This window comes from Scleropages formosus, chromosome 10 (genome assembly GCF_900964775.1).
Source record: "Scleropages formosus chromosome 10, fSclFor1.1, whole genome shotgun sequence".
Classification (NCBI taxonomy): domain Eukaryota; kingdom Metazoa; phylum Chordata; class Actinopteri; order Osteoglossiformes; family Osteoglossidae; genus Scleropages; species Scleropages formosus.
This window is the reverse complement of record NC_041815.1, coordinates 2,125,252-2,141,881: the sequence shown is the minus strand read 5'-3', so window position 1 is coordinate 2,141,881 and position 16,630 is coordinate 2,125,252. Positions and strand designations below refer to the sequence as shown.

Sequence of the window (16,630 nt, the reverse complement as noted above, 5' to 3'; positions counted from 1 at the left end):
AAAAATGGGGGCCAACTGCACATAGAAAAAGTCATTATCATCATTTCAATACTTGAGGATAATACAGTAAAGGGCAAATGTGCTGAAAGTGGGGGAAGAAAGCAAACACCTAAAAAGAAGAAACAAAGATGAACCAGTCATTTTTAAATCATCCAATGTATCACCATAAATTCTGTGGTCTTACTTGTGGTTTTACTTGTAGCATATGCTACATTTCCTGTTGTTATAGAAAGCATTCTTACTTGCATTTATTGATTTTGCTGACATTTTTCTGAAAAGGTATAGCAGCATACAGAAGTGCATTCAGAAACAGATGAAGAACTTTTTACACACACATAATTAACAAATCAAATGTTAATGATTTTGCATGGCTCAGGTAACTGCCTATAGAAGTGAGATTCAAATACCAGACATATAGGTAAGCAAAGTAGGTGATCTTTGACAAAATGGATGTAGGTATCTATCAGATGACTAGGATGACTGGGAAAGGAATTTATCATGAAGAGAAGGGTTTTTAACTTGTGGGAGTTTATTCTCATTTGGGCCTAAGAACTACTGGACTTTTTATTTTGAACCTCTCGTGAGGGGGACCACCGAGTAGTCAGGGGGGCAGGAGCATAGCTCTTTCTCATGGGTGTAGAGATTGATAGTTTTGAATGCATTGGGATCATTAACTCAGATTAGACGATTAATTTAATATTTTTACTACTCAGATTGGTTCAAGACTGGAATAATTACACAAGATACATTCCAAAATGTGTCGGTGACCCGAGAGTTGTAAAAGCAGCAACAGTTTGCTCTACACAAACATTTATGTCTCATGCTTGAATCACACATTTATGGAAGGAATCTTGTCAGGTCTTTGCTGTAGACCTTTGAAGGTTGTGATTAGTGTGACAGTCAATACAACCTTTTAAATGTGAATTTTTCCTTTCTATATCAAGGTTGGACCATTTTTGGAATTGGTTTAGTTTAAACATATGTAAGTGTTTTACACATCAGAGCTATGTCTCGTTCTTCTAAGTTAATGCACAAATTTTCTATGAGATGTACGTCGCTTTGGAGAAAAGCGTCTGCTAAATGAATAAATGTAAATAACCAGAGGGTTGCAGGTTGAGTTCTCCACTGGCCTTCAGCGAAGTGCTCTCGAACACAATACACACACACACATTTTCAGAACCGCTTGTCCCATATGGGGTTGCGGGGAACCGGAGCCTACCCGGCAACACAGGGTGTAAGGCCGGAGGGGGAAGGGACACACTCAGGACGGGATGCCAGTCCGTCGCAAGGCACCCCAAGCGGGACTCGAACCCCAGACCCACTAGAGAACAGGACTGTGGTCCAACCCACTGCGCCACCGTACCCCCCAGTCCTCAAACACAATATTTATTATTAAAATCTTTCAGCACTCATCCAGATAGCATGTTTCACTATTCATCCAGAAGTGAGACATAGGATCTACTAAGTGACAATTTACTGTTTCCTTAATTATTTCTTCATTTTTTCATTTATCTGACACTTTTATCCAAAACAACTTTCAATGTTAAACTACACACAGTTATGTACCTACTGTATTTATACAGCTGAGTAATTTTAGTGGAGCAATTTGGATAAGTACCTTGCTCAAGGGTACTACAGCTGAAGGTGGGATTTAATCCTGCAGCCTTCAGATGGAAAGGCAGCGGTGCTAACCCTACACTACCAGCAGTAGAAATGCATACATTTAAGTAGAACAGATTATTACTAAGTGCACCGGATAAAGCACACAAAAGGGGGTTACACTATAAAAAAATACAGGAACCCCTCAAAAACGGTATGTGCGAACTTTGTCCTAAGCAAACAGAACAGAGTCACATTCTTAAAAAGGACAACCCATAGCAGACGGTTAAGGCACTTATGGGATAAGGAATGAACTTGGGAAGAATGCAGGGATCTTGACAATATCAGCAAACTGCATTGCTGGAAAGGCTATGGGTTGTGCGCCGGTAGGAGATAAGGAGCTGGCTGTTGGCTGTTGACTCCAAGCTTGTGCACAGCTCTCTGCGGTCAAATACCCTGTGGAGCAAAAGGCTTCTAGGAAAAAGCAACTTTGTCTCTTGAAACTGAAGCCATTGTCTATAGCCTAGCGTATTAGTTAGAGCTGCTTAAATGTATGCAATAGTGGCTATTAAAAATGCTAATCAAACATTATAGCTTAATATCTTAACATTTATCACAAAAATTGAGCAATGCATTTACCTACCCTGTAGTTAAACATGGAAGGTAATGGGATTCGGCTGTGGGACAACCAGAAGTGGCAGGGGGTGCACTCTGTCCACTGCAGTCTGAGATCAAATCCCCAAAAGAGAGCGGGATGTTGGACCTTTGCCCAGGTTCATGGCATTACTGCTCATGAGAGAGGGATTTTACCATGTGCTTTTGCTATAATAATAGCAACAATTAATTTAAGAAAACACCTTTCTTCAGTGTGTTAAACCATTTATACAGCTGGGTCATTTTTACTGGAGCAATTCTGGGTGAGTACCTTGCTCAAGGGTTCTGCAGCAGAAAGTAGGATTCAAACCTGGGCCCTCTGAGTGCAACACAGCTCACAGAGGAGTTGAGAAGCACTTTCATCACAACATGGTGACATGGATGCGATTACAGCCCGAGAACATGGTCTCCATTACAAAGACACATTCGCCTGCATGTAGTGACAGGTTCCGGATGTCGAATTCATGCAACAGAACCTCAAAGTCATGAGCACAAGGAGCCCTTGCAGTGTATGAGCTTGCTGTGCGGAGTTTGCATGTTCTCCCCGTGTCTGTGTGGGTTTCCTCTGGTTTCCTCCCACAGTCCAAAGACATGCTGTTCAGGTTCCCCCATAGTGTGTGAGTGACAGACAGAGAGAGAGCATGTGTTCCACTGATGTATGGATGAGTGACCCACTGTAAGTAGTGTATCTAGCACTGTAAGTCACCTTGGTGAATAAGGTGTGTGGGTTGATAACACTACACAGAGTTCATTGCAAGTCATTTTGGACAAAAGTGTTTGCTAAATAAATATGTAAATGTAAGTGTTTGGAGGTGTAAATGACTGTACAGCAAAATAGGCTTGCCAGGCAGGGTCTAATATAATGCAGAAATAATGCCATCGTCAGTTTGGGGGACTTATTTGCCATATAAGCACACTCTAAAAACAAAACTTGCAATAAAAAATAATTTAAAAAAAGCAAAGCAAGCTAAAAGTGTTCACTCTCAGGTAGGTTAAAGCTTTACGTGCTTGTTTCAATACCCAAGGACACTTCCATGAAGAGGAGGCTTATAAAGTGCTACATCCAGCATCATGAAGAAAGTTGTTTTGACTAATTAGTGAGCTTCCTTCCTCTTGTCCTGGAGAAGGTTGAAGTTATAGGTATAATAGGCAGGCCGCAGGCTTGCATTCCCCGAGAATTGTCTCCCATTCTTCCAGAGAGATAATGTCTCGTCACATGTCCTAGATCTGTTTTGTGGTCTCCAGTTGAATGTATTCAGTATAACACTCATTAGACCCAACTAGGGGGCATTATTACAACATACCCATACTATCATAATTGACTCCACTCGACTGGCCTCTTCTGGTTTGCCAGGCTCCTCATCCTTTAATACAATGAGTCCAATGATCTTGCAGATGAACAGGGATGCCACCCTTAGATCCTATAACTAGACACTAGAGTTTTGAGTTGAGACACTGTCCATGAAAATCAGAAACATAAGTCGAGACAAAAAAACAGTCTTGGCAGAGTTCGATGCCCACGTCAAATGGATTTGACTTAACACCGAGAATATAGACAAAACTCACACTGTACTAATTCAGAGACTGGATAATATGCATCAGCAGACCTTGTACCCCACATTACTGGAGTATCTCCCAGATCACACAATAAGGGACTCACAAAACACATGTTGAGCTGATTGACTAACCCTTTAAACAATTGTGCCAAAGTCAATAGATTTCGTGACTAAGCTAAAATCATCACAGTTTTTTCCTGAATCTGAGGATAAATTAATGTGTAAATACAATGTAATATAATATTATGATGGAGTGATGACTGTACTGATGACTGTATGGATCTCCTAACAGAAAAAAATGAAGCAAAGATCTGCAGCTATTGAAGTGAAAAGGAAATTGGTTCTCATTACTGAACTCTGAGATTTTCAAATACAGCACACAGGGAAAGGCATGTCTATGAGATAAGTAGGGGGCAGCTGGTAGTGTAGTGGTTAGAGCTGCTACCTTTGAACCCATAAGTCCAATTCCAGGTCCAAGGTCACAGGTTTGACCCTCACCTCTAGCTGTAGTACCCTTGAGCAAGGTACTCACCCTAAAATGCACCAGTAAAATTACCCAGCTGTACAAATGGATACATAGTTGTCAGTACCTTAATATCCGGAAACCTGGCTGAATGAAGCCATCCCGGACAGCGCACTACATCTGCCGGGATTCCAGCTGTTCAGAGCGGATCGCAACGCGGAATCAGCAAGGAAATCACGTGGCGGTGGGACATGCTTCTACATCAACGAAAGGTGGTGTACAGATGTAATAGCATTGAAGAAGATGTGCTGTCTTGACCTAGAAGCGCTCTTCATCAACCGCAAGCCTTTCTACTCGCCGCGGGAGTTTTCCTCGTTCATCCTCGTAAGTGTTTACATTCCACCGCATGCGTGCGTGAACGCAGCGCTGCAACACCTGGGCGACCAGATCACAGACACAGAGCAACAACACCCGGACTCTGTTATAATCATTCTCGGGGACTTTAATAAAGCAAATCTCTCCCATGAACTGCCAAAATACAGACAGCATATTACATGTCCCACCAGAGACAGTAATATACTGGACCACTGCTACACCACAGTAAAGGATGCATATCACTCTGTTCCACGGGCAGCTTTGGGGCTCTCTGATCACTGCCTGGTTCATCTTATACCGACCTACAGGCAGAAACTGAAATCAGCTAAACCTGTAATAAGGACTGTTAAAAGATGGACTGAGGAAGCAGAGCAGGACTTACAAGCCTGCTTCGAGTGCACCGATTGGAGTGTCTTTGAGGCTGCTGCTAGCGATCTGGATGAGCTCACAGACTCTGTAACATCATATAGCAGTTTCTGTGAGGATATGTGCATCCCTACCAGGACTCGTTTAACATACAACAATGACAAACCGTGGTTCACTGCAAAACTCAGACAGCTTCGTCAGGCCAAAGAAGACGCCTACAAGAACGGGGACGGAGTCTTGTATAAACAGGCCAAAAACACACTGACAAAGGAGATGAGAGTGGCTAAGAGAAACTACTCTGAAAAGCTGAAGAAACAGTTTTCAGCCAACGATCCTGCATCAGTGTGGAAAGGCCTGAAAGACATCACCAATTACAAGACACCACCCCCCAGCACCGTGTCAACTCAACAACTGGCCGACGAGTTGAATGAGTTTTATTGCAGGTTTGATAAACCCTGTCTCACACCCCACACCCATTCTGACCCTCTCTCCACGCATCAATTAACACCTCCAGTAACCCCCACCTCCCCCCTCCTGCACCTTTGATCTGTGAAGAGGAGGTGTGTCGGGTCTTCCGCAAACAGAAGACAAGGAAAGCACCAGGCCCAGACGGCGTCTCACCGGCCTGCCTAAAAACCTGTGCTGACCAGCTGGCCCCTATCTTCACAAAGATCTTCAACAGATCACTGGAGATGTGCAAAGTTCCTTCCTGCTTCAAACGCTCCACCATCATCCCCATCCCAAAGAAACCCAAAATCACAGGACTGAATGACTACAGACCTGTCGCCTTAACGTCTGTGGTCATGAAGTCACTTGAAAAACTGGTGTTGGACTACCTGAAAGACATCACTGGACCCTTGCTGGACCCCCTGCAGTTTGCTTACCGAGCAGACAGGTCTATGGATGATGCAGTCAACATGGGACTGCACTACATCCTGCAACATCTGGACAAACCAGGGACTTATGCGAGAATCCTGTTCGTGGACTTCAGCTCAGCCTTCAACACCATCATCCCACACCTCCTCCTGTCCAAATTAACCCAACTCTCTGTGCCCACCTCCATCTGTCGGTGGATCACCAACTTTCTGACAGACAGGCAGCAGATAGTGAGGCTGGGAAAATTCTCATCCAATACTCACACAATCAGTACTGGCACCCCCCAGGGATGTGTGCTCTCCCCACTGCTCTTCTCCCTGTACACCAACGACTGCACCGCTAAAGACCCCTCTGTCAAACTCCTGAAGTTTGCAGACGACACCACACTCATTGGCCTCATCCGGGATGGTGACGAGTCTGCTTACAGACAGGAGGTCCAAGAGCTGGCTGTCTGGTGCAGTCATAACAACCTGGAGCTGAACACGCTCAAAACAGTGGAGATGATTGTAGACTTCAGGAGAAACACCTCAGCATTATCCCCACTCACCATCATGAACAGCACTGTGGCAACAGTGGAGTCATTCAGGTTCCTGGGCACTACCATCTCACAGGACCTGAAGTGGGAGTTCCACATAGACTCCATTGTGAAGAAGGCCCAGCAGAGATTGTACTTCCTTTGCCAGCTGAGGAAGTTCAACCTGCCACAGGAGCTACTGATGCAATTCTACTCTGCAGTCATTGAGTCTGTCCTCTGCACCTCTATAACTGTCTGGTTCGGCTCAGCTACGAAGTCAGACATCAGAAGACTACAGCAGATAGTTCGGACTGCTGGAAGAATCATCGGCACATCCCCCCTAGCTCTCCAAGAACTGCACTCGTCCAGAGTCAGTAAAAGGGCTAGCAAAATCATTCTAGACCCTTCACATCCAGACCACTTCCTCTGCGAACCCTTGCCATCTGGCCGGCGCTACAGAGCACTGAGCACCAGGACAGCTAGGCATAAGAAAAGTTTCTTTCCTCAGGCCATCTACCTCATGAACACCTAAATCTCTCCCCTAGAGAGTAAACCAGTGCAATACATAATGCTATTTATATTTTTATTTATAACTTTTTATCACATCATATCTCTTCTCACACTCCCTTGCATTTGTAACTAGTGGCTATTTTTGTATATAATATTGGGTACTGTATATTTTTATATATTTTTCATCCCTTATTCACATACTCTATCTTCTCATCTGTCTTGTCACTGTCATTCTGTCTGTGCTGTGGAGGCTTCTGTCATCAAGACAAATTCCTTGTATGTGTGAACATACTTGGCAGTAAAGCTCGTTCTGATTCTGATTCATAAGTCACTTTGGAGAGAAGTGTCAGCTGAATGAATAAATGCAAATAACTGCTAATAGATACAATAATACACCGGGTAAGAGGTTAAAACCCTTGTGCTAAAATTATGGGGGCTGCACACAAACTACTAACCCAACCAACAGAGCCTACTTCCCTCTCAATACCTAATACAACCACCTCAATCTATAGTCGATTGAGGTGGTTGTATTAGGTATTGAGATAGCTACGATAGATAGAAGCTCCATTGAAATTGCAGGGCATTAATTAGTGATGCCAAGTGATTATAAAATTGTATTCCATGTTGCAAAATGTCCTTAAATTAGGGATGTTTTTCTGAAAGAGAATTCTGTGATCTACTAGACATTATCTTTGATGACAATATTCTGATGACTGTAAAAGCCCTTATGAACATAAGATGTTCTTGCCAGTAACCAGATCCTAACCAAGTCAGGCATTTTTAAGATATTTCTACAAGATTACCAGGCGCTGCATTTTCAAACTCCATCATCCAGGAAGCAGTCATGGAACTTTATCTATCTTGCAGAATTGCAGACCCCAAAATAATGTAAACCAGAACATTTTTATTTGATGAATTGACTTAAATATTACTTAACAAACAATTAAGTGTCTTTATAATATGACTTGCATTTGTGGCCATTATCTGTATTTCCTGTTTTGTGGATACGCACATTACTAAACTTTTTTTCCAGTGAGTTCATTGACAGAGATAAGTGAAGCCAATGTTGCAGAGTCTTTTGTTCTGTTTATTATGGATAAGGAATACACAGGAGCTAGTTCACTGCACCTGGCAGTTTTGGCCGTTTCAACAACGTAATCTGCAATTCTGGTCTTCCAGCATCTAGTATAAAACCCATAAAAGTCAAATCTGTAAAATATTAATAGTTTTAAATGATCACTTCTATGTTTCACATACTTTGTGAAACAAAAGTGAATAATAAATTAACATGGAGGTCATTTGACAGTACTACAGCAAACACAAACTTGAAGTACAATGGAATAATAAACACACAGAAACAATCCATAACCAAACATTTATTGGAACACCACAACCCAGCAAGAGGGATCAGCTAGTACACAAGGAAAGATTGCTGTCAGTACAAGGAGTGCGTCTCTCTCCATGGAAATCTTTAGTAAAAGATGAAAGATTTGTGCATTATGAATAGGAACCTAGAAGTCAAAGAAAACCACTTTCCTTAAGGACCTGTACATTAAGCTATCCCTCTACAGCACTAAACAGGTGCTCACCCCTTTCTTCTGTATCACACACCCCTCTACAATTACATACTGTTTTGCATATCCCAGCATCCTCTATTCCATAACTGCTATTTATAGTCAATAATTTGTCCCGCTCCAAGGAGGCGATACTGAGTACTTTCGGTGGCTACAATACTTTCATCTAGGATTTCTGTCTCTTCTGTCAAAAGACAATTGAGAAAGCTATACATTCAATTAGTAAGGATACAAATAATTGTGAAAACTGTTTTAACTGGCCATTTTATACAAGCACATTTTTATTTTTTTGAGCATTTTCAAGGAGATAGAGAAGAGAAATAGAGAATCTAAATGTAATGTTATTTACTAACTGGTTGAGAATTCTGGAACTGGGCAGCTTTGTTTGACTGTGAACAGATTGTGGTTACTTCATTCTATTCCAAAAGAGTACATTCCTTGAGTCATTGCAAAGTAGTTGTTCTTTTTCAGTTGTTTTATGTACATGGCCATAATTGCAGCTGCACGTTGGTACACTTAGAAGAGAAACCTGAACATCTTGTACCTGAACATCTTGTTTACATTTACACACACACACACACACACACATTTTCAGAACCGCTTGTCCCACACGGGGTCACGGGGAACCGGAGCCTACCCGGCAATACAGGGCGTAAGGCCGGAGGGGGAGGGGACACACCTAGGACGGGACGCCAGTCCGTCGCAAGGCACCCCAAGCGGGACTCGAACCTCAGACCCACCGGAGAGCAGGACCGTGGTCCAACCCACTGTGCCACCGCACCCCCTCGTTTACATTTACATTTACATTTATTCATTTAGCTGACACTTTTCTCCAAAGCAATGTACATCTCAGAGAAAATACAATTTGTGCATTACATTAGGAGAAAGACAGACATAGTTGCAGATATGCGATTAAGTAAACTTGATTTGTTTCTTTCCACTTTATGCACCGATGTTCATTGCCCGAGTAGGTGCATAAAACTCAGAATAGATAGTGCGGGACCACCAAGCGGGCAGAAGTAGAATAGCGAAGCGGGCTGGTTTGGATGTAGCGGTTGATCAAGTCTTGTAAATAGCTTGGAGCAGTTTTGTTGATGCATTTGTAAGCAAACAAATTGTTAAACATTCATCTTGTTTTGTGTATTTAAACTGCTAATTTGGGTGTTTTTACAGACAGTGAAAAAACAGTACTTGTGATTAGAATTCATCTTAAGATTTTAAACACAGTGCATTTAAAAAGGTATTCAGAGGTTTGAGCTATTAAGATGACATTGTCTTCATGAATTGGTTTGTCCTAAAAAGCTCTGTCTTGTCATCATCTCATCATGAAACTTATTCACATATTGCACTTGGGTCACTCTCATGTTTTCTACAAAAGTCCAAACATGGTTATGTTTGAGTAATGAATAGTTTTGTTCCTCTCTACATATGCAAATTTGTCACTGCCCACAAGAAATAGAGGAAACAGGAAACAGCATTACTATAGTAAGCCATGGTGGTATACCTTCTTTCCAGCAGCAGGGACTGGGCATCTTGTTAAGACAGATGGAAAAATGAGTGATGCAAAATACATGGAAAACTGAAAAAAAAAACTTTTTTCAATTTTCTAAAAATCTGAAATCTGGGAGAAATTTCACCTTTCAGTAGGACAGTACAAGGCTAAAGCAATACTGCCAACTGTTCTAGTGGCTCAAGTAAAAAAGGTTAAGGTCTTACAGTGGCCCAGTCAAAGTCCTGACCTCAATTCCATAGAGATTTTTTGCCACTCTTTGAAAGCTGAGGTTCATAACCAACATCCAGCAAACCTGAACAACCTGGAGCACATCTGCCTGGAATAATGGGCCAAGATCATTCTTAAAAAATGTGCAATGTGCAAAGCTTGGACATACTCAGAAGACTTAAAACATTCATTTTAGAAAAAGGTGGCTGTACAAGTTAGTAATGTGGTGCTTGAATATTTATGAAGACAGCATATTTTAGCTTTTCACTTAAAAATATTTTCAAGCATAAAACAATATTACCTTCCTAAATTTTGAGTTTCAATATTTTTAAAGAAAATCTCTAAGAGAAGTAAATTTTTTAGTATTCCATTTGTATTTAGTAGAATGACAGAATTGGTCAAGGGTATGGATATTTTAAATGCTTTAAAAGACAATGTGAGTGGGAACTGCATGAATTCTAGCATCAGAAGGAGATGATGTAAGTATAGTAAGTCCTCAGCAGTTTAAGTGCAAATATTACAAGGTGCCCAGCCTCTTCATGTCATCAGTCACTTGTACATAATAGCAGATCTTACATTCTAAAGACTGGGGCATAGCACAATACCGCCCCTTTCTTGCTTTCAATCTTTGCATTATAGCAGGGAGAATTACTACAATATTTTTGTAATCTTAGTATTATCATAGTCATAGCAGGTATATTAAAGTTTGGTCAAGTTTGACAGTTCAGAGGTAATATAAGATTTGAATGTAATCATTGCTTAAGGCTATAGTATTTGGTTCTTGTGTAGTGGCATAGCCTGATATCTGTAGGTTGGTTGCACTAGCTGATTAGGTCGGGGGCCATCACAAGCTATGGCAACAGCAAAGGCTCCTCCTTTGATTTCACAGCAACCTCCTCTGAGGCTCAGTTGATGCCTTGTCTGGAGCTGAGAAGTATGGAAGATTCTGCAGCTCTTTGGTAACAGGCAATGGTAGCAGATGCAGCTGCCCAGTGTTCCAGAATGCTAGAGGTGACCTCTAGATCCCCTCAGGAGCATGCTGTGAACCCTGTCAAGGAAAAAGAAAGAACAGGGCAGACAGGGTTAGGGACAGGACCATAGTTGTGCTTGACATTGGAAGGAATGGGAAAAGGGAGAGTTTGCAGTGCTGGGATAAGGGGATATGGGAATACTGAGAATAGTCAGGGGATGTCCCTGAAGTCCCAGCAGTTGGCTTCTATTAAATGACAGTGTTCTCTAGAGGAAGGCCCAGAGGAGAAGAACTGGCATTAGCTGTCTCTCAGATGTAACAAATGGACTGTCTCCACAACAGCCCCTCCTCAAAAGAGCCATATGGGCATCAAGAGCTCCTTCTCCAGTCATCAACGACATCATCTTTCCATTGTGTACTTAGAGACAAAATCAAGCTTCTCTAAAACTCACTCCTTGTTCAGTTTATTAAAATTCTCGTCAACAAAATCAGTACAGTTTGAATAAGCACCCCCTTTTTTTTTCTCCATTTCATTTTAATGAATCTCATCACACTGACTCCTTTATGTTTTTCAGTATTTTGCACTTTGCTTTTGGAACCTTCTAGTGGCAAGTTGCGTATTTCAGTTAGTGAGTAACTTAAACATATGTGTTGATGAACATCTAGGTGTTTTGGAAGCCTGAAGGGCTGAGAGTCTTTTGTTCTTCAGTAAAGTATCCACAAACTGAAGCTATTAACTGTCAACTCACCCCTTTCATGGACCATCAGTAATCTCAAGCTTTACAGCAAATCTGTCTGAAAATGCTGTCACTTAGTGGGCTCAGGTTGTTGTGTATGTGATTGTTTTGCTATTTTTGTATAATGCCTAGGAAGCAGGTAGCTTTTATTGAGCAAGTTTGCAGTATTGTATTTTTGGAAACCAGCAAAGGAACAGCTATTTGTTGTGTTTTGATTTCCTGTCTGAGTGATTCTTTCATTGACATATGGATAAGAAGAATAACCCAGGAAGTGGAACAGTATCCACCTTTCACCAGTGTAGTACTATTCAAAGCTCACTTCTTTGTAGGCAATGAATTATGATAAGTAACATTTAGACGTTTTTCTCTGTATGAACTGTGCCTGGTTTCATTCTAATTACTCAAGGGTTTTATGAACGGATACACAATAATGATTGTAAGCTCTCAGATCCACTCTAATTGCATATATGAATAAAGGTGTTTAGGAAGCTTTTAAGTTGAACCTAACCCTTTAATCTATGGTACATACCATATTTATATTCTAAAATATAAGCACAAGGATTGCATTGCCTTTCACTGTCTTAAAAAAAACATTTACAAAAACTCATTTACAACAATAAGACAAATATGAAGCATAAAAGCATATGAATGTCTGTTTTTAAATTTTTCTGGTGAAAAATATTACATACAAATATCTAAGCTTTAGACATACTTACTTATGTCTAAATATTATTTTTTTCAAAAGTTCCATGAAGAACAAAGAACTCATATTCATGTGTACATTGCTAAAATAATGGAAGTATTGCCACTACATTCAAGGTCTTCATGCATCTCTGCAAAAAGAGTGAAATATTTTTGTGTTTGTACACATGTATATAGTTGATCCTTAGAGAAAGTATTACAAATCAGATTAAGTGAGATGTTTTTCTAGGGTAAACCAGTGACTAGGATTTGTATTCCAAATACCGGTTTCCCTCAGCTGAAGTGACTATTTACTAAATGCAAAGAAGCAAAAAAAAAAAAAAAAGAAAGAGATCATCATGAATGTACTTTGGCCTAGGCCTTTTGCTTTTAAATTGTTCCATGACAATTAGCTAGACCTTTTTTCCCCTTACCCCAGTAGTATTCTCTCTCTAGATAAGACAACATTCAACTTCACCTGTAATGGCGTGCTAGACCCAAAAATATTTTGTCAGTGACACAAGTCATCACATCAAGGACAAGGTTATGGTATTACAAGATCCAGTACATTATTTTATTTAGCAGATGCTTTCTCCAAAGCAACTTCCAATTAACTCTATGTAGTGTTATCAGCCCACACACCTTATTCACCAAGATGACCTACAGTGCTAGATACACTACTTACAATAGGTCACTCATCCATACATCAGTGGAACACAGTCTCTCTCTGTCACTCAAACACTATGGGTGAACCGAACAGCATGTCTTTGGACTTTGGGAGGAAACCCATAGAGACACAGGGAGAATTTGCAAACTCCACATAGACTGAGGAGCGACTGAGCTCATATTCTGTCACATCACTGAGGGGCTGTGACACAGCAGTGCTCCACACTATGCCATCATCGACACGACACAACACAAGCCGCTGTTGCTAGAAAGTGTGATACTACACGAAAATAGTTAAAATATGTTATTTGCATGATCTTATGAAAAACTGAATGCATATATTTCCCATTATAAACTAACACATTTCATTAGTGCACCATTTTCAATGTCCCTTCTGCCCTAATTTTCTTGATTCCATCCGTTAGATTTTCATGATAGAATAGTTATTTCTAAGACTAAAGAAGTACAAACTTCAGTGATAATAATTAAGTGCAGTAAGAGGTAGACTGTATTCCTTCAAGAGGTATTTCAAAATGTCATCATGACTCAGCCTTCATGAATAGATGGTGTTACCATACTGGCTTTCTCAGAGAAAACTGTAGTCATTCAAAGATTGATTGTTCCTTTGGTTATCTTTATGATACACTGCCAATGAATGGTGCTGACAATTTAGTTAATTATCCTTATTAATCTTGTAGAATTATTAATGAAACATATTGAGAAGGATGTTGGGATATAACCTACGATGTGGCAAACCAGTCTGTTTTATGTACCATTTAATGTCTAGACCTATTGTTCATTTGATTAATCACCCTTATAGCATTTTCCCTGACCCTAACTGTATGTATTTTAATTTTCTGGGTGTATTTCAAGTATTGGGTGTATTTCAAGTGAACGGAGTGTAATTTATGTAATCTATATATAGAAATTACATTAACAAATGCTTTTAATCATTTAGGTAACATTTTTCTTCACACTTAAACTAATAAGCTTCTTAAAATTTTCACCCATTTATACAGTGGGTAAAATTAACTGGAGAAATTCTGAGTGAGCACCTTTCTCAATTATAGTGCAGCAGAAGATGAGAACTGTATCTGAGTCCATCATGTCTAAAGAAACAGCCTTAAAAGCTATGCTACCCGCAGCCCTGTCAAACAAGTATACCATAGATCTTGTTTCTAGCATCAGATTTTTGATTAAAAAATTTGTGAAGTTATCATACAACTTCAAACAGTTAGTGTTACATTTTTGGGTATCAAGCCAAACACCTTATTTATGTACTACTACTACTACTAATAATACACACACACACACACACACACACACACACACACACACACACACACACACACACACACAGACATTTTCTGAACCGCTCGTCCCATACGGGGTCGCGGGGAACCGGAGCCTACCCGGCAACACAGGGCGTAAGGCCGGAGGGGGAGGGGACACACCCAGTACAGGACCTACTACTACTACTACTACTAATAATAATAATAATAATAATAACAATAATAGTAATAATAATTACAACCAGAGTTACAAAATTTGATTAGGTCATAATACAGAGTAGCATAACTTGGTCAACATATAGCAAGTGCACTTAGTGTTTCTTTTTTGAGATAGAGTACCTACATTCTACTTTTTCTTACACTTTTTAGTGTGCATAATATTATATGCTTTATATTGACTAATTTGTAATAATCAGATCAAGTTACACTGTTAATACACACATTACATGAGGCAGCTGGTAGTGCAGTTGTTGGTGCTACTGCATTTGGATCCAAAGGTTGCAGGTTTGATTCCTACCTCTGGCTGTAGTATGCTTGAGCAAGGTATTTGCCCTGAATTACTTGAACAAAAAAAAATTATCTCCATGACTAAGCAATTGTAAGATGAACATTGTAAGTTGCTTCAACAAAATGAACAAATCTAATGAAGATGTTGTAGTTAACATTATCTCATTTACCTAAGATCATATTAATTGTCTCCCCATTTATTCCACATCAAGAAAAAAAATAATAATAATAATAATTCTGCAATTACAACATTTTTGGTGCAAGCTACTTTTCATATCCTTGTGTATTATTCACTTATTTAGCTGTAATTTATCAACAAAAAAAGGTACACATGTTCTCAGGTAAAAGGTAGATTAATGAAATTCAAATATAGTTGCATATGATGATTATCTTTCTTTGGCTACTGTTTTTTTTTTCCGTATGATCAAGAAAACAGTAAACTTACATAAAAACATGGTCCATAACCAGTGAACACAGTAACATTTTACTGAGGGGTACTTGGATTTTTGAAACCTTCAAAGGGTGAATATTGTCTGTATGCAAAATAACTGTAGTGGTATGAGTGACTTATTACGAGGGGATCAGAATGAGATGTGTTTACTGACTGTGGTCAGGAGGAATAAGGCATTTCCAAGCTTCGCTCACACAATCAGCCACGTGAGACCCTGAAGCAGAAGGCATCTCAAACTGTGGAGTGGCACTGCTGTTTATTTTACCCACGCAAATGTCCTTGGTGAATGCCAGCATCTGCGATCCCCTGTTGGTCTGGCATTCTATTGTGCAAAAGCAAAGCAGAGTACTGAATCTTCCTCTAAGAAAAAAAAAAAAAAAAACTGAATTATTTCCAATAATTCTGCAACATTTTCTCCTTGAAACTTATATCTTAAATTCTGTGTTACTTTAGACACAGGGGTTGTTGTTTTTTTTTTTTAAGATATTGAAACAAGATTTTTTTTATAGGCAGCAGTACTACGAAGTAGAAAAAAATTTCTAATTTTATGAATAATTCATAAATTATTGTAATTTCAATGTAACATTGAACTGGTGCCTTGCAACCTTGAAAGTTGAAAGACAGTACTTCATTCCAGACAATATGAATGAGTATTTTAAAAAATCACACAAGCTTTGTAACATCTGTTTTCTGCGCATTATGTACTTAGCCAACATTCTCTTGTAATGTATTAGAAAACTTTCAAACCCCATTTGTCTGAAGAATTACTTGAAATTTAGTAATTTTCTGCTAGACCCACAGAAAGTACAAGACAGATGTTTTGACCTGTTTGGAAGTCCAAAGCAGATGCTTCTTATACCTGAGCTGAGGATGAAACCCAGGTGAGGGGTGCACATAAATGTGCCATTCGCTGTGTTACGAGCAGTTCCCTGAACAGTTGTTAATTCTGTGTATGAATAGGTGATGGTGCTTGTGATCCTCTATACACATACACACACGCTGTGGTACACACACGCTGTCTAAAACCACTTGTCCCAAGAGGGGTTGCGGCGAACCGTAGCCTAACCCAGCAACACAGAGCGTAAGGCTGAAAGGGAAGGGGGCGTGCCCCGGCCAGGA

At 40.0% G+C, this 16,630-nt stretch overlaps 1 protein-coding gene and 1 non-coding gene across 2 annotated transcripts in view; one reads left to right on the top strand and one right to left on the bottom strand.

The window, feature by feature from the left end:
- Positions 1–16,630, top strand: part of lsamp (limbic system associated membrane protein) — a 796,753-nt gene that overhangs the window by 19,362 nt on the left and 760,761 nt on the right. The gene's annotated exons all lie outside the window — the stretch shown is intronic.
- Positions 8,316–8,432, bottom strand: LOC114911726 (U5 spliceosomal RNA). Its single transcript, XR_003797985.1, has one exon. It is a non-coding gene; the product is annotated as a U5 spliceosomal RNA (small nuclear RNA).